Source organism: Ambystoma mexicanum, chromosome 1p, assembly GCF_040938575.1.
Source record: "Ambystoma mexicanum isolate Mex_15411 chromosome 1p, UKY_AmexF1_1, whole genome shotgun sequence".
Classification (NCBI taxonomy): domain Eukaryota; kingdom Metazoa; phylum Chordata; class Amphibia; order Caudata; family Ambystomatidae; genus Ambystoma; species Ambystoma mexicanum.
In genome coordinates, this window is record NC_090921.1 from 646,222,057 (window position 1) to 646,249,123 (window position 27,067).

The 27,067-nt window shown below is 46.6% G+C and overlaps 1 protein-coding gene across 11 annotated transcripts in view; it reads right to left on the bottom strand.

Moving 5' to 3' along the window:
• Positions 1 to 27,067, bottom strand: part of MARCHF2 (membrane associated ring-CH-type finger 2) — a 1,824,254-nt gene that overhangs the window by 1,340,279 nt on the left and 456,908 nt on the right. The gene's annotated exons all lie outside the window — the stretch shown is intronic.

The window sequence follows — 27,067 nt, forward strand, 5'->3', positions numbered from 1 at the left end:
ATTTTGGATTTCATGGAGGCCATGGTGGAGACTATGTCGTGCAGTTTCAGGTAACCAGCCATGATGCCGCTCTGCATCGCTGCCAGCAAGTGATCCTCGCGAGCGTCAGCGGATGTCGAGGCATGTTCTTTGCTGGTCACAGGATTCATAGGGCCTGAGATCTTAGCTGGAGTGTTGGTGCATGAATCCATGGGTCTTTTCTTTTTCCCTCTGGCTCCTTTCGTCAAATTTCCACTCTTGTTTTAAATCCTGGCGGTGTCCCAAAGACCACAAGTGGGGAAGGCTAGTTGACAGACGTCCTTAGTAGGTGTGTACCATATTCAGGAGTTAGCAGGTGGGTAGTCGCTTTGTTCGCAAATGGTGACTGGACCAATGTGCCTCTCTGGGAGAGACCGAGGGCCACGTTCCTGTCCTGGTTTGTAATCGGCAGGAGGGATACTGGATGGCCAGTTATGTAATGATGGATTTGATGTGGTATGTCTCAGCGAGTTGTTCCTGTGGTTAAGTTGCCAAGCTGCTGTGGGTAGCAGCGCAGGGTCCCAGACTTCTGGGGACATTTCACAAAAGTGTAATTGTTTGTCAAGAAGTCTGTTATAGCAGCTGGGAGACTGGCATCCAGCCCGATCATGTGGTGTATGAGCTAGGCCAATCATGCATTGTATTTGCAATGGCTGAATGGACTGTACGGCCTGCGCTATGGTATGAGTCCAGAGGACACACCAAATGCCAAGAGAAATCAGGCAGGTCAGTTCGCTGCCGCCGATGGAACCAACCATGGGAGGGCCGCGCACGTGTGTCACTTCACAGCTGGTCTGTCCGCCAGCATTGATATTCCCGGCACCTGGCGCTAGAGCGGGGGTCCCCGGTGCGACACAGAGTTGAGCCTCAGTGGGGTCACCAAGTAATCTGTTGATCTGCGGGGTTATGGATGTTATGACACCCACTTGGGCCTGCCCCCGACGCCACAAGGAGGTGTGCACTGGTGTTCCGCCGTACGCAGCAAGCCTCACACAACGGGGCACATCATCGGAAGGATTTAATGGGAGCCAGTATTCATGGGGGTGTGTTTTTCTCCAGCCCGCGTCCAGCTCCCCTTGCAATATTTCGGCAGTGCATCCCTGTGAGCGGTCAGCGCAGGCCATTGCACACAGAAGCATCACCAGGCCAAACACCTCCTCCGCTCCGGCGCATCTCTCCGCTGGTCCTGTCGCCACCTTGGTAGCTCAAAACAGCACGAATTTCAAATTGTGAGTCTCACGGGCTAGCAGGCATGCATTGGGCACTTTGTTATTCGAAATAAAGGCACGCAAAGGATTTATTTAGATAAAGGATTTCAGTTTGACCAGAGCTCAAAATCAAGCTGTCATCTTGCTTGCTGCTCAGCAGCGCCGCCCAATATGAACAGCTTCTGGCATTGAAATGTTAAGATAGATCATGAGGTCTAGGAACCGATCATGAAATGTACACACTGTAGAGGAGGGATCATCCTCATCATCCTAAGTATCAGTGTCCCCTTTTATCCATGGGTGGTTCCACTGGATTTGTTGGTTTGGTAGTCCTGTTGGATTTGTTGGATGTGGGACTTGAGGTTGTGGTTCAAGCTCCTTTGGCTCAGGTGGGTGTTCCTGTGGAGCTACAGTAAGCAGTGGTGGAGGTATTTTCAGAGGTTTAGGGGCCTCCTGTGGTTGAGTAATAAGGTCCTTGAAAAGGTATCAGGAGTAGTTTTTCATTGGGTTTGAGTGCATCAGTGTCTCAGATTTTGCGAAAAAGTACTCCTTGTAGGATTGTCTTGGTTGTGGTTGAGGGACGGGTATCAGCTTGCAAAAAAGGTTTTACCTCCATGAATCAATGCATATAGGTTGCCACAAAGCCCCTCCTAATGAATAGTCCACATTGATAAGGGAGATAAGTGGGAGGAAGAGATATTGTAGATTGCAAGGAATATTGTAGATGGCAACAACATCCTGGTATGTGTTGACCACTCCACCCTCTGCCATTTTGAGAGCTGTTGTGAAGTGTGTCACAGCTGTACCCAAGGGATCAGGTAATTTAGCTATTGACTTTGCGCCTTTTGTTTGACCACTCCAACGATTCGTGGCTTGTGTGGAATCCTTTTCCCAAGGATACGTTTTTAGTTGATTTAACAGGATCCTCAGCAATGTGGGTCTTTGGGCAAACCTCTGATCTTTTAGCCATTGCAGGATCCTCGAAATAGCCAGTAATTTATTTAGCCCCCTTGTGGGGATCATCGGAGATCAGTGCAGTGAGTTTAGCACCGGGCAGTGAGTTTAGCACCGGGTCATGGATCCTTAGCTTTTTCAGTAAATCTTATAGTCTCTGTAAGGGGAACCTCTTTGTTGACCCCAGTAACTTTAGCATCTAAATGGAAACTTCCGGACTTCAGCTTAGTCTCCTTGTGGGGTACCTCGGTAGGTCTCCCAGTAAGGGAAGGGTCTACGCGACCCCTCCCTGCACCAGAAGGCCATGGCTGGGGAGCCCCAAAAAGAAGAGTACTTACCTGACGACAGCGCTTCTCTTAAATGAAGTATTTCAGATGAACTGGGGAATGCAATGAAAAATGCCATCCCACCTCCGTAGTCTTCTCTCAAGTGCCTGCATGGATAGCAACTACAACAAAAAACATTTGTACAAAAAAGTAGCACCGTCGATAGTCAGGAGCTAGGCACTCGAGGCAAAAAGCTATGGGGATTTGTCGCCACTTAGTGACGCCCACAGGATATACACAACGCAAACTATTCATGCTGGCATTTGTGGAGAAAAAAGGCTGACCCGTGAAAGAAAAGAAATTTGACAGTGCTGGAAAAAGGTGGAAGAAAAGCCTGCATTTCAACCTCTCCCAATTGTGTTCCAGGTCCCTATAACGTCACACTGCACATGGAATCTTGGCAAGAAACTTAACAGACCAAGCCCTTTTTGGACATTACACTCTATCAAAAGCCGAAGATGTTACCAAAATACGACCTTCGAAATCAAGGGCTTGCATAGATAGCACAGTGTTAAAAGATTACTTCCAGTCGTTGAGCCTCAGAAGTATTCTTAATGTTTACAGGTGTAGTCCTCCACTCCACGAGGCCCTGTTGGGACTTAAACAGACCTAACTGCTATGGTGTCTTCCTTATTTTCTTTTCCCTAATTTGAAAAGCAGAATCCAGTAGAATTGTACCTGTGTTTTTAGCTAACAACTGATTTCTATTTTAAGTCATTTACCGAAATGTACACATTTCACCTTACGGCTCCTTTGCAGTGTTGCAGTGTTGATGTTGCACAGGAAAAGTAATAACGTTAAGGAACCACTGCAACGCCCTTTTGCTTGAGTCCAAAGAACCAACAGAATAAACTACAGAAGCAGAGGTCATTGCCAGCATGAAGTGTTGGCCCCATTAATGTTATTTGCAAGCCATTGGCCACTTTAGGTTATGTTATGTTATGTTACTTGGCATTTATATAGCGCCTTATGTATCATTGGTATGATCTCAAAGCGCTGGTAGGTTGAACACCCCCAGGAACCGCAGTTCAAGTCAGTAGAGAGAGTGTTGTATGGTGCATGGGCGCACCAGATATGTGTGCAGCTGGTGTGGTTGTTGCAGGATAGCCGCTTCTTAGCAGTAGGTGTGGTTATTAGGAAATCAGTTGGATGTGTTCAGTCTGGAGGGTGGACACCCAGACTGAGTTCTGGCTGCATTAGGCCTAAGGAGACGCCTAAGCTAGCCGGTATGTTCTCAGATAGCTGTGTTTTATTAGGATGATGAGGTGTTTGTGGGGTCATGTTAGTATGAGGTCAGCTAGGCCGAATGTGTCATAACATAGCTGTGTTCTTGTTAGGTGAAGGTGTACAGGAGAGAGTAAGCGTAGTAGTGTGATATGGTGGTTATCAGTAAAGCGCCTGCGACCAAGCACGAGAGCAGGACAGGGAGCGTACATAGCGGCATACTTATATAAAGCGAAAGGTTGGATAGGGTAAACACGTGATACTGATAACATGGGGATCCAGGTACATAGCATAATTAGGAGATACAGAGATATACAGCAAGGCATTCTTTTTCATGGTAGCACAGTGTTCTTACCTACTTTGCAACTTGCAGCATAGACACCCTGGGTTTGGGGCACCACCACCCCAACCCTTAATCTAATGGGTCCTTCAGGATGGCAAAATAAAACAAGCCCACCGTTGTGTCAAAATCCTATTTCCAGCCCTCACACCAACAACTCAAACTAACGTGCAAGGGAGTCTTTTTCTGCCTACCGGGTTCAAAGGTTCTTCTCCAGTTCATAAAGTAAAGTTCCAAAATGGTGCAAAAACAACTTCCAAAACGACAGACAACTATATCCCAGCAGGTTGTCGGATTTCCACACTGCCAAGTGGTGTTTCCTTGCTCTTGGCTTTCTACAAGGTCCACAAAGTTATAGGGGATATATTTCCCTTCCCCTAGTTTCTTTCCAGTCTCTTCCCAAGTCAACCTGGTTTACTCTTCTCCCAGGTGAGTCGGCTAGGATAAATATTGTTAGCACAATGTCCTCACAGAGTACTGGATACCATCCCCTTTATTTTTCCTTATGCTCACAGCTAACCTGGTACACTATCCTGCCAGGTGCTGGGACTATGACGATTGTTCTGGCCTTTAATCTTCATGCGACTGTGATTTACTGACTTGCCCTTTTCAGTATTCTTTACTGTGGTTTTTCGGCTACTTTAGGCTTTCTTGAGTCACAGCTAACCTGGTGTACTATCCTGCCAGGTACTGTGACTATGAGGATCTCCCTTTGAGGCCTTGATTCTCTCTGTGGGTGTGGGTCCCAGACAACACACTTGTTTCTCTTCTGATTCTGTTCACCTGGTATATACTAGCCTGTCAGGTACTGGGACTATGAAGATCTTCTTGGAGGCCTGGATTGGGATTGTGGGTGTGGGTCCCAGACACTCAGTTCCCCTCCAATTACCTCTATGTGGTTCTCTAGGCTGTGTGAAGGCATCATGAGCCAGACACAGACAATAGGTTCACGTTTTTCAACAAAGTTTTATTTTAACTTAAAAGGCAGGGTGGATGAATGCCTAACTTGCCCCATGCTTTCCCTACCTAAAGAAAACTACGGATAGTCTATGTCAGGAAATCCGAAATAAAACATTGGTTTGTGTCTGAAACCTATAATTGCCCTAACAACTAACTGCATACAATGGCTAGGGATGTCAGCATCAAAAAGGAACATTGTGCAAAGCAAAGTTCAGAGCTTCTTCTAGCTCTTTGGCTTTTGATCAGCTCCCCTTGCCCAAGTTGCAAGTAGTTCATCAAATACAGGGGTTCCCTTCCCCAAACCCAAGTCTTCCAGCTTTCAAACAAAAACAGCACAGGGGTTTTCTTTCCCCAAGAGTTCAAATCTTCCTTCTTACAAACAACACTTGACTTCAATATCACAACAAGGGCTTTGCAAAACACAAGCATCTTGCTAGGTGTTTTCAGTGGCATTTCCATTCAGGGGTACCCGCTCTAGGTGAAGTTGTCGGACCACACGGTCCACCCATTACAGGTCACGCAACCAGTACCATTCCTTGACTATTCTCCTTGGACTCCAGTCCACTGATTCTCAGCAGTAAGATTTGCCACAGTCAAACGTGTAACACTCTTTTGACAATGTACTATGGCTGGTTTAGACAGCTTATGCTTGTTACACCTCTTTACATTGCCTTTGCTCTTGCCAATGCTTGTTTACTTACAATGTACAGATCCTTGCACTTGCTTGGCTGTGGCCAGTATTAGATCTCTCATATCTTGGATTCAACTCGTTGTACTCTCTTGGCCTTGCTAGTACTTGTTTCACTTAGTGCAGTTCATTATTTCCATGCATTTCACTACTTTCCTTTCAGTAAAGTTCACACTCTTTCGCCAAAATAGATAGCTATATCTTGGGTAAATTGCTAAAACCAGGAGTTATTAGAAATGAAACAGTCGGCACCTTTATTTTTGCTCGATGTGAGAGACAGATATCTGTGATATTTTCAACAAAAAAAACATATTGAAAAATAACCAAATTGTTTTGACCGAAAAACAAAAACTACTTTTTGCTTTTTTAACTAGTTTTTTTGGTAATGCGTGGAGAGTCCATGCATACCCTCTCACCCCACTACCCTAACTTATACACTTACCCCACTGCCACCTATTATTTACCATACATATACCAAAATACCTACTATTTTTGGTCAAATAAATTAGGTAATTTCTCATTCTTTTTTTTTATTAGGTTATTTGTACGAATTCAGCAAGAGACAGCTGAGTTTATAGCCGAGGTTATCAGAAAATGAAACACTTGAAAAATGCCATTTGCAGGTAAAAAAAACATGCAAATGCCATCAGTCTAGAGAGATTGGGGCGGGGGGTGGTTAGAGGACACCAACTGAAATTGGAGTTAGAGGGGTTCTAGGAACAACAAAACTTTTCTGTAACCTTGGCTATAACGGGAATAGCCGGCATCTCAAAGAAAACTGTGTTAGAGAAACAGGTCAGGGGAGGTGAAGAGGCCATCTGAAGAGTTGCGAGAACTGGCACAGGTGAGGGAGGCACTTGGTGAGTGACTTTGGGGCAATAAATCATTTTTCTTTTCGGCCGTTTTTCCGATATTCGCGGCTATTAAAAATACTGTTGTCCGGGGCTATCTGTAATCCATAAATAAAATGACTTTCAATAGCCGCGGGTATCTGTAGTTCTGTACCTGCGACAACAGACATTTTCAAAATTGATATTGTTATGGCTAGTAACGTCAGGGGTGAAAAATCACTGGCCAAGTGACACAACAGACATCCAGGCAACAGGTAATGCAGTAACCGGGACTGTCCCTGCTTAGCTTCAAAGCAAGGTAGCGGCCAGCACCCTAAGGCCATGTTGCCAAATAAATAGGCACAAGTTACAAGACCACTTAGAACAACACTGCCAGAGGGGGCGGGCTGCTTCCTCGCTTGAAAGCTAAGCAATTTCGGTATCGTTTACAGCATGGATGGGAGACAATCCAGAGTCCCGGATGCTGTGTGTTTTCTTAGTTTTAGATATCTCATAGCACACTAAAAAAACACTTGGCATCTGCATCATTTCTTTTATAAACTGTGCTACTGTCAGTCCTTAAATGTATTGCACTTAAGAGACATTTTATTTTGCCTTTTGCGAATTGCATTCTGGTATTTGTAGTTTCCCAGTCAAGATGGGGGGAATAATGCCACAATTGCACATTACTTACGTAACATAGTTCTATATGGATTTATATATTTGAGTGACACTATGGTATGTGTACTTCTACAAGTTATCTTTATAAAGAAAAGTATTGTTGAAAGCCAGACGTGGTGGTGAGGAGGGGAAATGATTAGAGGGCAAGTAAGTCATGAGTATTTGCCCAAGAGAGTTTACAATCCTGGATACGGGTGCGAGAACTGGCACAGGTGAGGGAGGCACTTGGCGAGTGACTTTGGGGCAATAAATCATTTTTCTTTTCGGCCGTTTTTCCGATATTCGCGGCTATTAAAAATACTGTTGTCCGGGGCTATCTGTAATCCATAAATAAAATGACTTTAAATAGCCGCGGGTATCTGTAGTTCTGTACCTGCGACAACAGACATTTTCAAAATTGATATTTTTATGGCTAGTAACGTCAGGGGTGAAAAATCACTGGCCAAGTGACACAACAGACATCCAGGCAACAGGTAATGCAGTAACCGGGACTGTCCCTGCTTAGCTTCAAAGCAAGGTAGCGGCCAGCACCCTAAGGCCATGTTGCCAAATAAATAGGCACAAGTTACAAGACCACTTAGAACAACACTGCCAGAGGGGGCGGGCTGCTTCCTCGCTTGAAAGCTAAGCAATTTCGGTATCGTTTACAGCATGGATGGGAGACAATCCAGAGTCCCGGATGCTGTGTGTTTTCTTAGTTTTAGATATCTCATAGCACACTAAAAAAACACTTGGCATCTGCATCATTTCTTTTATAAACTGTGCTACTGTCAGTCCTTAAATGTATTGCACTTAAGAGACATTTTATTTTGCCTTTTGCGAATTGCATTCTGGTATTTGTAGTTTCCCAGTCAAGATGGGGGGAATAATGCCACAATTGCACATTACTTACGTAACATAGTTCTATATGGATTTATATATTTGAGTGACACTATGGTATGTGTACTTCTACAAGTTATCTTTATAAAGAAAAGTATTGTTGAAAGCCAGACGTGGTGGTGAGGAGGGGAAATGATTAGAGGGCAAGTAAGTCATGAGTATTTGCCCAAGAGAGTTTACAATCCTGGATACGGGTGCGAGAACTGGCACAGGTGAGGGAGGCACTTGGCGAGTGACTTTGGGGCAATAAATCATTTTTCTTTTCGGCCGTTTTTCCGATATTCGCGGCTATTAAAAATACTGTTGTCCGGGGCTATCTGTAATCCATAAATAAAATGACTTTAAATAGCCGCGGGTATCTGTAGTTCTGTACCTGCGACAACAGACATTTTCAAAATTGATATTTTTATGGCTAGTAACGTCAGGGGTGAAAAATCACTGGCCAAGTGACACAACAGACATCCAGGCAACAGGTAATGCAGTAACCGGGACTGTCCCTGCTTAGCTTCAAAGCAAGGTAGCGGCCAGCACCCTAAGGCCATGTTGCCAAATAAATAGGCACAAGTTACAAGACCACTTAGAACAACACTGCCAGAGGGGGCGGGCTGCTTCCTCGCTTGAAAGCTAAGCAATTTCGGTATCGTTTACAGCATGGATGGGAGACAATCCAGAGTCCCGGATGCTGTGTGTTTTCTTAGTTTTAGATATCTCATAGAACACTAAAAAAACACTTGGCATCTGCATCATTTCTTTTATAAACTGTGCTACTGTCAGTCCTTAAATGTATTGCACTTAAGAGACATTTTCTTTTGCCTTTTGCGAATTGCATTCTGGTATTTGTAGTTTCCCAGTCAAGATGGGGGGAATAATGCCACAATTGCACATTACTTACGTAACATAGTTCTATATGGATTTATATATTTGAGTGACACTATGGTATGTGTACTTCTACAAGTTATCTTTATAAAGAAAAGTATTGTTGAAAGCCAGACGTGGTGGTGAGGAGGGGAAATGATTAGAGGGCAAGTAAGTCATGAGTATTTGCCCAAGAGAGTTTGCAATCCTGGATACGGGTGCAATTATTTGCCTCCGATTGTGGCTGCTTTTCAGGGCACAAATAAGGGACATGTGTGGGAGGGCAGCGTAACTTTAACAGAGGATGGATGCAACCCCTTGGTATTTTTTGAGGCTGTCAAGCTTGCTCAAGTATTTGTCTAACAGGATTTTACTCAGTCATGTTCCCAGTGCAGACGCTTACCCACAAGACCACAAGCACTTGTTTTGTATTGGGATTTTGTTTTGCAGGGAATATTTCACGACAGATTGCTTGGTTTAAAAGGTAAACACCTTTTATACTTGCCAGCATATTTATTGGACCATTTCCTCTCAGGTTACTTTTCTGGTGTTCATTACTTTTTTTTAAAGTCCAATGCTATTTTGTCTTGCGCTCTTTGTTCTAAGTGTTCTAAGGGGAAGGTCAATTGAACTACATTTATATATTTCACTTTAAGATGTATGTTCACTTACTGTGCACATATTCAAAGGTACCAGCTTTTGATTTTCACTATATAGGGGCAAAGTACCTGAGCATATTCTTGCAGCCAGTCATTTTTTCCCCTTTTCCGTGCTGCTTAAATGCAGTTACTTGAGGTTGAGCGATGTATCGCAACAGTCACCAAGAGACCGGCCATAAAACAAGGGGCTTTTAGCACGCTGCTTAACCAAAGTGTGTGATCCAGGGCAAATAATTTGATCTCAATGTGCATTGCCTAAAAACATTGCGAGTTCTTGAAACCTGCACTCTTTTCTACATACAAATATACTGTAAAAACAGGTAAAAATCAGTTTGCGATTGATAACCATCTTTGAGCGATGGGTTGCCAGTGTATTCAAATATATAGTGGCCGGGGCCACCGGCCATGGCCATGGCCACATGACTTATGTTTTGGTAGTGTTTTAAAATGGACAGGGGGCACGGCCGAAGTCTGTGCCCACTGTTTTCTCTCTATACGTCTCCACTTGCTGATGTCATCTCTACTTTCGGTCTGTCACATCACTTTTACGCTGATGATACTTAGTTCTTTCCATCGTTCCCACTCTTCTACTTCGACATCCACATTAAGCTCAGTTCCTGTCTTCTTGCCATTAACTCTTGGATGAGGGGGGGGCCCAGCAGGCGATTGATAAAGACTTGAGACCTCGAGTTCTCCTGTGGCCGCCCGTAATTATCCTGTTTCTAATCCTGTATTGCGGTGTGGAGAGCGTCCAAAGTAGACTCCACTGGCACCGCATTGTGAGGTGAAGTGCTGGAGCAATTTCCGGCAGGCAGAGCGATCTCCCGACTGTGCCAGAGGTGAGGAGAGCTGCTGAGGGAATAAAGGTGCGAACAAAGCCTCCATGATGGCCGCCGCCAACTAAGAGATGGAGAGGAGGTGTACACGGACCGACCCGACAGCCCCCCAGGAAGGTATGCAGTGGACATGGGCTTGGGTCAATAGGAGAGCCGGGGGGCTGCAGACAAGTGCCACAGCATGCAGAATAACACTGCCTGTCAAGAACGATGCCGAGCATCAACGGGTGTGCCGCTGGTACGGGCCGGAGGAGGAGTGCGACTACGTAGACCGTAAGGCGATAGGCAAGGAGAGCCACAGATCAGCAGGCAGCACACAACGCCCCGAGTCCCCGAGTCGGGGTTGGATGAGCGAACCCTACTCTGAGCGGGAAGCCATATCAGGAACCGTCAGTGCAGCAGTCACACACAAGGAGAACGGAGTGAGGGGCGAGCAACAGCACAGCACCGCAACACCCGGAGGAAGGCCTAACAGTGTATGGGCACAGGTGAGAGGTTGGCCATGACCCGGCTCACCAGGAGGTGCAGTGCAACGAACCAGGGAGACTGACAACGGCGGAAGGTGGCTGAACGAGGGAGCACTGCCTAGAGACTCTTAAGAAGGGATGCACAGCTGGAAAACAGAGCTGTGGGCTGCATAGAACAGTGCTCCGCCTGGCTGCCCTGTGGAGGCAACATAAGGACAGTGCAGGAACGCCATAATTTAGAGAGGCTACACAACAGTGTGGAGGAGGAGGAGTGGTTAGGGGAGAGCCTATGTAACACAATTGCAGCAGAAGGACCACTGTGCTGCTGGACATAAGCCTAGAGGCACCAAGTGCAGAAGAACAACACGTATGGGAAGGTACCCATATGGGTACGCTATAGCAGTCACCAGGACACAAGGGAGTCGGGCCCGAGTGGCGGCGGTCACCTTATGCCATTGAGGGTGTTGAGGGGAGGGAGCGGGGAGTCCTGCTAGCTCCACCCCTGGCTTCTCTCACCCCCACCTGACCAGTTCCGCCCCACAATTGGGGGAGGGGGTTCAGACTCCGCATAGAGAAGAGCTGGCAGAGCAGCAGAATCTAACGTAGAACCTGGGGAGGAGCGCCCGGACTGACAAGAGCATACAAACCTCTCCCCCCCACCCCTCTTTCTTCTCTCAAGGAGAGGGAGAACTGATAATGGGGGCGTAAAGGCAGGAAGCCAAGGATGGACTCTTTCACGACAACGCGCCCACATATCTCGACGACGAAGGGCCCTCCGGAGGAAAAGGGAGACCAGGCCACAAGCCTGCAGATGCGGATAGCAGAGGTGCTCCAAGCGGTGCAGGGCTCCAGAGCAGCGCTGGAGCAGCAGATTAGGCACATTGGGGAAGGCCTGAATCTGCTGTGAGCAGACGTCCACAAAGTGACAGAAGCAGAAGGAGACGGATGGCAAAGTTAGAGGGATGGGAGCGGACAAACGCACACTTCGGCGCAGGTCTCCCAGCTGCTACAAACAACCAAAACACTAACAGCATGGGCAAAGGATGTAGAGGGCTGCTCCTGCTGAAATAATGTACGCATTGTAGGCCTATCGGAAAGGGAAGAGGGCAAATCAATGGAATTATTCTGGGCGGATTGGCTGCAGCATGAATTGGGGGCCAAAGGTCTCTCAAGATGGGTCGCTGTGGAGCAGGCTCACCAGGTACCGGTGCACACACACCCATCCACTGGGCGCCCGGCCCTGACCGGTGATTGCATGAATATTCAATTATAGAGATTGTGATGCGATACTCCAGCTAGCAAGAAGGTCCCATACCCGCAGGTCAAGGGTCTGCCCTCATATTTCCACACTAAACCAAACAGGTACAAATTCAGCGGCAGCACTTTGACGAGGTCAAGCAGACCCTGAGGCACAACGAAATTCACAATATACTTTTATATCATGCCCGCCTGAAGATCATTAAAAGATATAAACAATGGTTCTGCAACTCACCAGCTGAGGCATGGCAGTGGTGGAAAGAAGAGAGAAGCTGGACTGAGGCGGCGGCCTGCACTTGTGAAAATCACAGCCCACGTCTGCCTGGACAGGCAAAGGGAAAGGCACTGCAACGGAACATCGATCAACAACCAAAGCAGGCAAAGGTGACAGTGGCAGGAGATGGCACCTTGCATGTTGCTACAGAAGAAAGTGAAGCCAAACAGGGATAAGGTAGCCAGGCAGAGGAACTAATATATGGAGAAGACTCCCCTGACCAGACGGGGGGACTCACAAGGGCTGGACATATGAGCACTGTCCAGAACAGCGGACACCGTCTGAATACCGCAGGCGGTCCCAGCGGACAACATACTCCTCATATTCGAGGGGAGTTCAGATTTGGATAGCAAGTGGGGTCCCCTTCAAATCACTAAGATGGTACAGGATGAGAATGGGAGGACCCTTATTCTTTTAGGAACAATGGAGGGGCGGACCATTTGCCAGGTGAATACATACGGTCCCAACACTGATAATGACACATACTTCCCAGAGGTGGTGAGCATGATAGGGGAGTAAAGGTACAGGGAGCAAATCTAGGGGAGTGACTTCAACTGTGTGCTCCAGTCACAACTCGACAGATCAGACCCCAGAGCATGCAATAGGCCTCTATCCTCTAGGTCCTTGAGACGTGCGTTGACAGACCTAGACCTGTTGGACCTCTGGAGGGAGAGCAAGGGGGATGAAAGGGGTTACTGCTTTTATTCTCCTCCCCACAGAACTTAACTCTCGACTAGACCATCTGTTTGTGGGAAGGGGCAATTTTCTCATTTCTGGGACGTGGACTTTATGGGTAGGACAATAGCTGATCATGCTCCACTGAAAGCGAAAATGGTCTGGGGTGGGGGGCAGGAGCGCTGTACCCACATGGCAGCTAAGGGCAGAGTCCTTAACAGATGAGGCTTACGTGGAGGAAATCTGGAAATCCATAGACTAGTATTTTAATGTCAATGAGGGGTCAGTAGCCGAGTTTGGAACAGTGTGGGAAGCCTTCAAGGTAATGATACGAGGCAAATGTATGGCAACCTCTTACAGGGTTCTCTTACAGGGTTTGTGCGACCCTGCTTGCCACATTGAAAGCAGAAGAGAAGCACATTTGAAAGTTAGAGGGGGGAAGTGGCAACGGAGGCAGCATGTGGGTCAGAACTACTGCAGTCCAAAGTTAACAAACAGCATATGCAGAGGCGGTTGCATGACTATGCGCACTATACTACTAGGATACATGGGAAAGAGGACAAAGCAGGGAGACTTATGGCATGGCTGTTAAAAAGAGAACGGCCACAGGTCCTGGTCACACAAGTTGAGGATGAGGAAGGGAACCTGATCGTGACACAGAAGGGGATTAATGCAGTATTCCAAGCATACTATGAGAAGCTATCCGTAGGAAGGGGGCCGGATGACACCAGGTAGTTGAGAGGATGTGTGGGAACAAGCCTCATTGCCCCGGCTCAAGACGGGGACGGCGGCAAAGCTAGAAGAATCACTACCGGAGGAGGAAATTAAGTGGGCAATAGAATCCCTGGCGTAAGGGAAAACACCAGGAGCCGAATTTTATAAAACATATAAAGATCTGCTGGCCCCAACTCCTCTGGCTTTATGAGGAGGCCTTCCAGAAAGGGAGCCTGTTGGCGTAGTTGAGGGAAGCAATATCACATGCTGTTAAAACTGGGGAGGGAACCACGGCACAGTGGGTCATATCGTCTCATCTCATTGCTGAACTTCAACACCAAAATCCGGAAGTGGGCATGCACTGGGAGTTGGAGGCTTTCTGCCATCTGGGGATCCAAATCCATCATTCATTAGAGAAGATATTCCAATGCAATGTGGGGAGGGCACTCGCAGGCATTTGAGGAGGGGATAACATTTTGGAAACCGATTACCTCTTTCCCTAATGGGTAAGATCGCAATATGCAAAATGATCCATTCTCCAGAGGCTACTCTATTTTGGGGCAAACATCCCATACATGGCTAGGCCACCGTTCTTCCGCTCGCTGGACAGAAGCACAGCAGAACTGCTGTGAAGCGGGAAGCGAAACCGGGTGTCGCTCGCCGCACTGCGCAGGGGGCAAGAAGAAGTGGGTTGGCGCTCCCAGACTATGAGCTATATGTCTGGTCCGCACAATTGCAACAAGCTACTAAGTGGGACAGGGAGGGAGCAGAGTAGACAAGTGGCTAATGGGGAAACCCAAATCACACAACACAGCACTTGAGACGCTATGGAGGGCAACGAGGGAGGATGAGAAATCCTGTCTTGGCTTAGTAGTTCGACAAGCCTGGAAAAGGGCACAGGCCAAACTCAATTTGGGGAATAGTAACAGTCCGGAGACACCTCTGAGAGCCGACACCATGGATATGGGGGACGTAAAATGGGATGTCGGACAATGGGGGACCTGTTTGAGCGTGAAACTTTGCTCCCCTTCCGCACTTGGGCAGAACGATGCCAAATGCTGATGGGCTAATTCCTAAACTATGCCAGGCTGACCGGCACCCTGCCGACCAATGGGTGGGGACACCAGAGGAACCCCTGACTGCTCCCATACTACAGGCAATTCTAACTATATGAACTGAGAGACAGGTGTATGGGAGCGAGGGGTCCTCAGGCCCCCTTGCGTCTTACGCTACTCAGTACAAGGCTTGGCCCGCATGCCTCCGGTAGTGGTATTGCCCCTTGCCCTTATGTAAAGTTAACCACGGTTGACTGCTGCATAGATGGGACTACTGAGCAGGACACGGGGCATCCATTTTTTGTGCCCTCTTTCGACTCCATCTTGGGTAAACAGGCCTCACTGCGATAGTACAGCAATGCTCAGCTCCCCTTTCCACTGCAGCAGCCAAGGACAGAGACACACACACACACACACACAAGGTGCGCATGCAGCTGGCTGGCCCCCACCCTTGCACTCCCCCTGCGAAGGAAAAGCTCTGTGCTTCCATTCTCACGCTGAGGCTGTAGAAAGTTGCAACAATCAATATGCTACAGTTTTCTTCCTCTGAGATCACTGTTTGCCTGAAAACCAGCATGTGAGCCAAGATGAGCTAAGCACTTTCTGCTCGATTCCTCCTCATAAACGTGCAAGCCACCCACCCCCATTAAAACAATTTATTGCCATTCTGACCCTGCACCCCCTGTAAGGTATTTCTTTCAAGTGCCAGACCCTCGCCTGTGTTGCGAAACCCACCCAACACCCCCACTACTAACCTTAAGAATTTTTTATCATATATGCTTTTACTTGCACTAATGAATTTGAAACCTAGAAAGAAATACGAAACATAGTCCGATTCTTTTGTATGCACAATAAAGGTCAAGGCCTTCAATTAAAGCCACGAATGACCCAATTGTACTTACAATATTCATTGTGTGCATCTTATGTAGAAATGTGACAAGTAGCATAAAATGTTTAAAATAATTTGTCATTCAGTATGAAACAATACTAGCTTAGGTAGTGACCACAGTGACCGGACCCTGACCTGCATGGAGCACAAGATGTTTGACGTCCGTCAGCTACTCAGCCAACCAGGAGGAAGAGATGCTACCCACACCTACAGCACCACACCGTCTGGCCAATCGGGTCCATTTAGTATTTTTTGTTAGACCTACTTTAACTAATATAAATGTTGGCACTGATGTAATGTGTTAGAGAGTTTTTTGGGTTATTTCCTAGCTGGAGAAATAAACCATCCTTTGAACTCTTGCAGCCGGGTCTCAGTGCCTCTTTCCCCGACAAGGGGTTTTGCCTGTTATTTTATTTCTTTTTCTCTCACACGTAGTAAGACGGAGAAAGGCACCTACACAGGCAATCTCCAGACTATCCTCGGCATTATTGACAGCAGGACCCTTCCGCCCCTCAAGGTTAAGGAAAAGTGGGAACGGGACCTAAGGGTCATCTTTGAGGACCAGGAATGGCAGAAAATCTGACGAATGCGGGTAAAGTCTCCAGGAATGCAATGTATAAGCTGGTTCAATTTAACATCCTACACAGAACCTATCTTACTGCTCAGAAATTGCACATGATACACCCAGAGCACTTGCACGACTGCCCAAGATGCGGACAACAGGCAGCTGACTTCTGGCACATGACATGGACATCACCAGTGATCACAGGGTACTGGCAGGGGTGTGGTGTCTAAGGTCAATGCATTGCTGGACTGCCAGATGGACTGCACCCCCAAGCTAGGTTTGTTGGGAATAGTACCATGGGGGAGCCGCAAGAAGCAAAGGAAGAAAATGGTTCGCCTCTTGCTGCTCCTAGCTAAAAGGGGGTTGGCAATCTCGTGGAAATGTCCCAGAGGCCCGATGCTAACGCAATGGGTGGTAGGCATGCAGAGATGGGTAGCGACAGAACAAGGGATTGTGCAGGCACTGGGGAGGAAGGAGGGGAATGAGAACAAAGGACTGGCCTGGAACATACTAGTCCACGATCTGTGGCCCTCACCGGACGACCTTCCCCTCTGAGGAGGATCAAACGAATGGGTGGAACTACCCACAAGACATTCTTTTGTAAAATACAGAAACTGGACCACATGGACTCGCGTGTAAGGGTGGACTGCATGACAGGAGAGAAAACCTGGGCCGCAGGAATAAGAGAATGGAAGAGGACCTTGTAGGCAAGCATATGGGGACTGAGCTGGGATGGGAGATGGGTTTGGGAGAGGGGGGGTTGTGTTGGGGGCTTATTGTAGTACAATGTTATAAAACCATAATAAAACGTTATTTTTAAAAAGGAATCTTGGATGACGGCTCAGATCTTAGTACTCTGTGCTACTAAAACTGAGGTACTTTTCTTTCTCGCTACCACTATTCCTTCTCCTCTCCCTCCTTTTTTATAATTTCCTCCATCTCAGTTACCCATTACTCCTACAGCTCCTAACTTGGGACTTTATTTAGATTCAGATTTCTCTGTCAATCATCACCTCTTTTTATCCTCACACGCCTGTCGCTTCCATTTACATAACATACGGAAATCTCACCCTTTCCTGACTTTTGAGGCCACTATGCACTTGCTATCTTCATTAATTTTCTCTCGTCTTTTCTACTGTTCCTCTGCCCTCTTTGGGCTCTCTCGGACTTGTTTATCTCCCCTGAAATCTGTTTTTAATGCCTCTATTTGCGTACTTTTCCTCTTAGCTCCCCGCGACTATCTCTTCTTATCTCGCCGATCTCAGATGGCTTTCTTTCCATCATCGGCTAAAATGTTATTTCTCGTGTCTAATCTCTCTATGGTCTTGCACCCGAATATCTTTCTTATCTTGTTACATTTTACACCCCCTCTCGCTCACTTCGCTCCTCTTCTCATTTTCTTCATGCTGTCACTAGCCCTCTGTGTGCTCAGTCTCGCTTTCGATCATTCTCCTTGCTTGCTACACTCCACTGGAATGCTCTTCCTCTCTCTCTTCGCTCTATTTCTCTCTATTCTACATTCCGAGACTTACCAAGGTCTTACCTACTCCATTCTGGTTAGCAATGTCAATGTAAATGCAGATATTTTCTGTTTCCTTATTTTTATTTTCATTTTATTGTACCGTTCTGACCTTATGTACAGCGTTTTGGTGTAAAGTGCTATATAAAAAAGCCAAATAAATACAAATAGAAATATGGTTCTATTAGCGATGCCACCAGTGATGTCACCATTGTGGTAATGGGCTTCGCAACAGGGGGCACGAAGTTAAGGCGTCTTTAGCTGATTTCAGGGGTTTTGTTGTGTTAAGTTCTCACCTTAATATCCCTGCAACAAAGGTTTTATCTTTAAATTTTAAAGGTCTTGTTACAATGTATTGCTCACCTTAACGTCCCTCTTCTTTTGCGAATATGCATGCTAAAGCAAGGTTAGAAATGGTAATAAATGATACTGCTATAAGGAAACCATATGACAGAGAAATAAGAGATGCTAAAAGAATATTGAGAGCGGAGATACCAATGGCTAAGAAAACCAGTGTCACGCTCAAGGCTTACTCTTCCACCTGTAGATTACTTAAAGCAAAGTATAAATCTTGGATTAAACAACATAAATATGCTAAGAAATTAGAACAGTGGCAGGAAACGGTGCAAATGATATGTACTAAGAACACCCATAAGATATGGGCCTTACTTGGAGAAGCTAGGGGTAATGGAAGAACCCAATTGATTAACCCTATTGGAGCAGACAGATGGGAAAATTGCATGAGGGAGCAGAACATCCCAACTTGCGAAGAGGGCACGTCGATAGCGAACCATATGCCACTCAGCCCTCCTTTTAAAGTGTCTGTTGACCAGCTGCTCCTTAAGATAAAAAACTAAAATCATCCCGAGCGCCGGGTCCCAACGGCCTTGCTAATATAGCATTAAAAAGCAAACCTGAATTTTGGCCTGAACTAATGAAGATCTTGTTTGAAACATTTTTGACTGAAGGTAGGATACCCAAATCTTGGCAGGCAGCCGCACTTATTCCTGTGTTTAAGAAGGGGGACACGACTGAGCCTAGCAACTACAGGTTGTTATCCATGCTGGATTGCACTGGCAAGCCGTTTGCCTCAATACTGTTAGACGTACTACATGCATGTGTACATAAAGCTTGGCTTCTACACCGCTTTCAAAGTGGTTTTAGGCACAGGTATTCAACGACGCATAATCTGGTGATACTGGATACCCTGTGTTTGAATGCCCGGAAAAGAGGTAATCCTCCTTTATACGCCCTGTATGTCGACTTTAAATCGGCTTTCAACCTAGTACGCAGAGAAACGCTTTGGTCAAAACTGGAGCTACTGGGCTGTCCACAAGGAGAGTTATACTATCTGAGGTTGTTAAACGAAAACAATACAGTGTTCCTCACACTAGATTCCCAGGGCAGTACGACTGCCCGACTGAACAGAATAGAGGAGTCAAACAAGGTTGTGTCACGGCCCCGCTGTTATACAATCATTGTGTTTATTATCTTCCTATGGCACTCCTAGCAACACCCAATTGCCCCCCTAAAATTGGATCAGTACATTGCCTGGTGCTCGCCTACGTGGACGATTTGGTCATTCTAGATCATACGTTTAGCGGATTACGTAGGTCGGCCGAAGCCCTCTGGTCTTATGCTAAAACCAATAGGTTAACCATTAATTTAGAAAAAACCCAAGTGATGCTCTTTACTTCTAAACGACCACCCGCACCAGGTTACTGCTGCAAGAATCAGAAATTACATATACCCCAGAAGAACAAGTTACTTCTTACCTTGTAACGTTCTTGCGACAGGATGTTCCTCCAACGTATTCCTTATATTTGATAATACGTTTCCAGCTTGCTGGCCTCGGAAATTTTTTCTGTAGAGGGCGCTGCGCGTCGACGTCCGCCGAGTCGATGTCCCTCGACGGCCATCTTATCGGCGCCGATTTCACCATGCCCATAAATAGCCACACGCTGCGTCCGTTGCTCAGTTCCGTTTTGTAGCATAAGAAAAGTCATGCCTGAATTGGTCATTGACCTTGAAGGAGCGTAAGCTGCAACCACAAGGGAAGTATCACTGCGGGGATGGATGGGAGGGGCGATAAGGAATACGTTGGAGGAACATCCCGTCAAAAGAACGTTACAAGGTAAGAAGTAACTTGTTCTTCGAAGGGATTGTGTCCTCCGACGTATTCCTCATCTTTGATAGACTCCCATAGCAGTCGCATGTAATTGGAGGTGGGAGTGAGAATGTTATGTATCCCTTTTGCAAAATCTGGTCTCTTGACTAGTGGAGGAATCCAGATTGTAAAATTTTGTGAATGTATGTGCGGACAACCATGTGGCAGCCGCACATATGTCTCGGACCGGTACCCCTCTTTGGAGAGCCGAAGAGGCTGCGATACTCCTGGTTGAATGAGATTTTGGGCTGGCTCTTTCCCTGCCAGTTTGTAACATTCCAGAATGGCCAAAATAATCCACCTGCAGATGGTTTGTTTTGTTATGGGTAGTCCCAACTTGTGACGTGAGTATCCTACAAACAGTTGGTCTGCTTGCCTGATCCTAGCCATTCTGCTGATGTAAAAGCTGAGAGCTCGCCTTGGGTCCAGCCTACGTAGCCTTTCTTCCTCTTTCCCCGGATGGGGAGGAGGGTAGAACGAAGGTAAGGTAATTTTCTGAGTAATATGAAATTCAGAAACCACCTTTGGGAGGAAATTAGGCTTCACCTGTAGGACAACCTTGTCCTTGTGGAAAATTGTATGTGGGGGTTTACAGGAGAGAGCTTGTAGCTCGCTCACCCTCCTAGCAGATGTTAGTGCTATCAATAGGACAGTTTTAAGTGTGAGAAATCTCAGCGAACAAGAGTGAAGTGGTTCGAATGGAGTGCCCATTAGGAAGTTTAAGACTAAATTTGGAGGATAAACATTAGTTAATCCCTTGAGAAATTGTATCACTAAAGGAAGTTTGAAATACGATGGTTCCTCCGCGGTGCGCTTGAAGATAGAAAGCGCTGCGAGATAGCCTTTTACAGTGCCAACTTGAAGGCCTGAGTTTGCCAAGTAGAGTAGAAACGATAACACCGTTGGTGTACCACATGAAAAAGGGTTGATATTCTCTTCCCTACACCAGCTGCAAAATTTGTTCCAACGGCAGCGGTATAAAGACTTTGTTGCTGGCCTTCTGGCCGAAAGCAACACCTCCATGACGTCATCAGGGAGATCCCAATCCTTGTACCTTACCCTTTCAGAAGCCAAGTTTGAAGGTTGAGGGTTCTGGTGTCTGGATGGAGAACCTGACCTCCCTTCTGCGAGAGAAGATTCTCTTTGAGTGGAAGACGGATTGGAGGACAGATGGACATATCTAGAATGTCCGGGTACCACGTTCTCCTGGCCCAATCCGGGGCAATTAGGATCATGGTTTTCCGGAATCTTCTCAACCTCCTGATCATTTGAGGAATAACAGGGACTGGTGGGAACGGGTAAAGGAGTGGAAACTCCCAATCCACTACGAACGCGTCTCCTAGAGCTCCTCTCGGGGGAAATTCCCTTGAACAGAACAGATTGCACTTCCTGTTGGTGCTTGTGGCGAGCAGATCCACCTGAGGGGTTCCCCAAAGGGCGAAGATCTCTTGAAGGACTTCCTGAGCTAGCTCCCACTCGTGGGAGACTGTGCTCTGCCTGCTCAGAGCGTCCGCCGTCAAGTTCTTCTCTCCGGCTAGGTGGACTGCCGATAGAGAGATTCTTTCTTGGATTGCCCAAAACCAGAGCTGCATCGCCTCTCTGCACTGTGGCAGTTATCCTACGCCTCCTCTTTTGTTGAGGTAGTGCATGGCCACCATGTTGTCCGTCATTATCAGGACATTTCTCCCCTGTACTGATGGCAGGAAAGCTTTCAGCGCTAGTCTGATTGCTCTCAGCTCCAATAGGTTGATGTGTAGTCTGGACTCCGATGGAGACCAACGACCGCTGATGGTCAAGTCGTTGGCATGGGCTCCCCACCCAGTGAGTGAGGCCTCTGTGACTACTGTTATCTCAGGCCATGGTTGCCAAAACAGTTCTCCTTTCAAGATTTTCTCTGGATAGGCCCACCATTGAAGGTCGCGGACTACCTTGTCCGGAATCCGGAGGAGATATGTCATTCTCCCTGAGAATTGCGACCACTGACTTCTCAGTGCCCACTGAAGAGATCTCATTCTCAGGCGAGCCTCTGGCACAAGGAAGATGCAGGATGCCATGAGGCCTAGCAACCTCATAAAGTCGAAGGCTGGGAGACGTTGGGCATTTTGAAACTTGGTGACCATCTGTAGAATATCTTGAGCCCTCACCTCTGGTGGCGAGGCTTTTCCCAGGGAAGTGTCCAGGACCGCTCCAATGAACTGGAGTCTCTGTGATGGTATCATCTGTGACTTCTTTAAATTGAGTGAGAAGCCAAGTTTGTGAAGGAAATGGCAGACATAATCTAGCATGTGCCTGGGCTTGTTTCGAAGATACAGCCCTGATCAGCCAATCGTCCAGGTAGGGGTAGACGTAGATCCCTTCCCTCCTTAGACTCGCCGCCACTACCAACATCAGCTTGGTGAAGACCCTCGGGGCGGAGGTCAGCCCAAATGGCAGAACTCGAAATTGATAATGAGAGTCGCCAATTGCGAACCTCAGGTATTTCCTGTGCTTGAGATGGATTGGCACATGGAAATAAGCATCCTGAAGGTCCAGAGATACCAGCCAGTCCTGGAGCTGGAGGGCCTGAAGGATCTGAGAGAGAGTTACCATCTTGAACTTGTCCTTCCTGAGGAACTTGTTCAATTCTCGTAAGTCCAGGATGGGTCTCAGTCCTCCGTCCTTCTTTGGTATGAGAAAGTAGGGGGAGTACCAGCCCTTGTTCCTGTCCGCTACAGGTATCGGTTCTATGGCACCTTTCTCTAGCAGGTCTATAATTTCCTGCAAGAGGAGCGGATCTGGAACTTTTAGAGAACTGTTCCCCGGTGAATGACTCTGAGGGATGTGTAGAAAGGGTAGGCAGTAACCCTGGGCAACTGTCTCCAATGCCCAAGCATCTGACGTTATAGCCTGCCATTCCGTCAGATGGTGAGTTAACCTACCCCCTACAGGTGTATTGTGTGGAAAGGCCTCAGAGTGGTTTGGGGGCGGCTGATGCAGATGCCGAGGGTAAAGAGGCACCTGCTGCTGTTTCGGCCTTAGTACCTTTGACCCGTCCACCTCGGGTGGATCTCCTTTGGCATCTTTGGGCCGGCTGTCCTCTGCCTTTCACGAATGCGGAATAATAGCAAAAGGACTTTCCTCTCCCAGAGGTTCCTGAGGGGCAAAAAAAGGAGTTTGGCGGATAGCAGCTCCTAAAGATTTTGCTGCTGCTTTAGAAGTCTGTAACTTTTCCAGACTGTCATCAGCCTTTTTTCCGAATAGTGAAAGCCGTCAAAGGGTATATTCAAATGTCTGGCCTGTACATCTGGAGCAAAGCCAGACTTTCGCAACCACGCATGCCTGCGGATTGTTGTACTTGCCGCCATTGCCCTGCTGATACTGTCAGCAGAATGGATGCCAGTTTGAAGTGATTCTCACATGGCATCTTTGCCATCTTTAATAATGTTAAGGAAGGCTTCCTTTTCCTCTCCTTCGGGTATGCAGTCAGCCGCTGATGAAGCACACACCCACAGTGTGTGACTGAACCTGGAGAGCGTACAGGTGGCGTTGATGGACTTCAACGCCATACTACAAGCAGAGAAGACTTTCTTCGCCATAGAATCATACATCTTGTCATCTCTATCCTGTGGGACAGTAGGGTAAGCGGTCCTACTGCTAGATGAAGTTGCCGCTTGAACCACCAGACTCTCTGGAGTCGGGTGTTTTGATAAGTATTCAGGGTCAGCAGCCGCTACCCTATACTTGGCTGACAATCCTTTATTGACCGCAGGGATAACTTCAGGAGTTTCCCAATTAGATGTAATTTTTCTTTGTAAGGCTGCATGGAAGGGGACCACAGGGTCCTCCTGTGGACCTTTGTCTAATATGTCTGTTAGGTCATCCTGTTGAAAAACAGGTGAAGGCGCAGACCAACCCATAAATTCAATAATTCTTGCCATAAGGGTTCTATAGGGTGTTTTGGCATGTTCCCCTGGGTCTGGCTTAACAAATTCCACTTCTGGGGAAGTGTCCAGCCCACTTGCCTCATGTAGTGACTCCTGTAGGTCCTTCAACCTTCTTTCCTCAGAGGTGAAATCCTCTGAAATAGGCAGTGTGGTCCTCTGTAACCCAAAGGTTTCCTGGTCAGAATCTTCCCCCTCTTCATAAATTGAAGATAGTCCAGGGTACTCTGACCTCTGAAATGGTGTAAAACCCATCTCTAAGGCAGAAGGAGCCAAACTCGTCATTATTGGACGAGAAAACGTCAATGTCGTCGACGCCGATGTGACAGGCTTCGAAGGCGCCCAGAACGGCGTCGGGAAAACTGGAAGAGGTCTCGAAGAACTCGAGAGGATCGGGATCCTACTCGAGGACATCGACAACGGTCTCGGCGTCATGCCGGAGGCCCTTGGAATCACCATTGGCTGTGGAGTAGCCTTAGTCTTCTCTTTCATCGGTGTCGATGTCGGCATCACCGATGGCGTCGAGTCGATCGACCGATGCGTCGAGGAAACCTTCGACAACGGCGTTGATGCCGCCGATCCATGCGTCGAAGGAATCTTCGACGACGGTGTCGAAGATGGTGCCTTCTTACCCGATGGCTCGTGGCGCTCTTGGGTGGAATGTTTCGCCGGGTGCTGCGACTCGCAGCGTTTTGATTTTTTGGGTTTTTCACCCGGGGTATCACCCTCAGCTGTCTTCGAGGGGGTCGAGGCCGCTTTCTCGAAGACGCTTAACATTTTCTTTCTGAATTCCTCCCACTTAGCCTGAGAGCTGTGTTTTGTGGGACAGGAGACCCTTTCAGGGGAAACAGAAGACGACGAGGAAGGGGATCTTCGACGTCTCTTTTTTGAGTGTCTTGATCTCGACGAATGATGGGAGCTACTTCGAGATCTAGAATGGGAATGTTTTGGACGGCGAGGAGACGAATGCCTCAACTCAGCCGAAGAAACCTTCAAGGAGGTTTTGACTGACTTACCTCTCTTGAGCTTCCCCTTGCGCTCCTTCAAGGCTTTTGCCGTTATGGACATGCAGTCCTCACACTCCAAACAATGGTGCTCGGCTCCCAAGCACCACAAGCAGATCCTGTGTGGATCCGTTATCGACATTTTTTTACCGCAGTCTCGACATTTATTGAAGCCGGATAGAGGCGTTGTCGGTTCTGATGAAGATGCCATCGAAAACGAGTAGGTATTATTCGAGTAGATATAGGGTTATCCTGACTGAACTGAGCAACGACGTTCCGAGGCCCCACGAAGGGTGGAAAAACTGAACTGAGCAACAGACACAGCGCATGGCTATTTATGGGCATGGTGACGACGGCACCGATAAGCTGGCCGTCGAGTGACATCGACTCGGCGGACGTCGACGCGCAGCGCCCTCTACAGAAACAAATTCCAAGGCCAGCAAGCTGGAAACGTATTATCAAAGATAAGGAATACGTCGGAGGACACAATCCCTTCGAATATAAATATCTCGGGATTGAGATCAAACCTAGTGGCGACTATAACCAAATCCGACAAGCTCGAATAACCAGAGTTGCCCAAATCACTGCATTATGCCACCGTTTTACCATCACTCACGGTGGATTTAACATCTGGGCTGCCCGAACGTTATATCAACAGGTCCTCACACCGATGATTATCTATGGTCTTGAATCTCTTCAGACGATGGACCTTAAATGGTTGCAGGTAGTGGAAGGCAAATATTGGAAGAAGATATTGGGCCTCCCTACCTGAATTCCAATGGTCATTATTCCGCTTGAATTACGGCTATTATCACTGAAATCCCTAGTCCTGAATAAAAGGGCTGATCTGTTTCTGTGAATGCATAGTAACTCTGATAATCAGCTCTTGGCCTCTATGGGCCAAGACATTTCTAAGGAATCAACAAATTCTTTGCTAAAAAAGAATATGGCAAAATACCTCAGTGAAATAACGCGTATGGTGGAATATTCTCCTGCGACAAAGCATGCTCTGTCTAAACGAGTTGACCTGTGGAACTGGATTGAAAACTATGCGCACCTTGAGAGTCTGAAAAGCTACCAATTTGTGACATTTATGTTATACACATTTAAGAAACCGCAGCAATATTTAAATGTTTGTCCCTCTATTAGATTAAGAGGTTTTATATTATTAACCAGGATCAATCATCTTCCACTCCTGGCGAATAATGGGGTAGCTAACCAGCTGCCTCCAGCTGAACGGTTTTGTTGGTTATGCCAGAACAAAGAAATCATAGAGACAGGACAACATGTTTTAATGGGATGCCCAAAGATGATGAAGACCTACAATATATATACTATGGTAGATATGTATATGATAAGGATCATTTAACTGGGATAACCCTCTGGCTACGTTGTATTAATTCTGTAAACATTAAGCATCATATAGCGAAGTACAATGTTTGGTTGGTCGTAGAGAGGCTGTTAGGAATATCCATTTAACCAAATTAGAAAAAGCCTGTATGGGAGAAGCCCCAGGGATGTAAATTCAAATTTTTTGAAGATTTGGTTTTATAGTGAAATTAGATATTATTTAGTATTATATGTTTATATGTATAGATAATTTGTGCTTTTCTTTCTGTATGAATTAATTGTGATGTTTTATATGATTCAAGATTTGTATATGATTTTTGTGTATTACATGTAAAAAGTTTATTTATAAACTGTATCACATTAATAAATTGCTTAACGTTCCTGCAACCCAAGTTTTTTCCTTGAATAAATATATACATCCATACTTTTAGGCTTCCCCATTGTTCTGCACTACACTCTTCACGGGACTCATTGCCTTGAAAGCACCACGGACGACCGGTTTCGTTTTAAAGATTTATTAGGTAATCTATCATTGTCAGCCAGATCTAAATTGTTACTTCTCTCATACATTGTTGCAGTATGAACGTACATCTTAAAACAATAAAATGTTTTAGAGAGCATTTTTTCATTAAGACTTTGTAAAGGGCTTAGTGCCTCATTTATACCCATATTGACACATTTGTTATATTTGTTACATCAGGGAATTGCATAATGTCCATCCTTGTGTAACAAATATTCATCAGTTTACAGCAC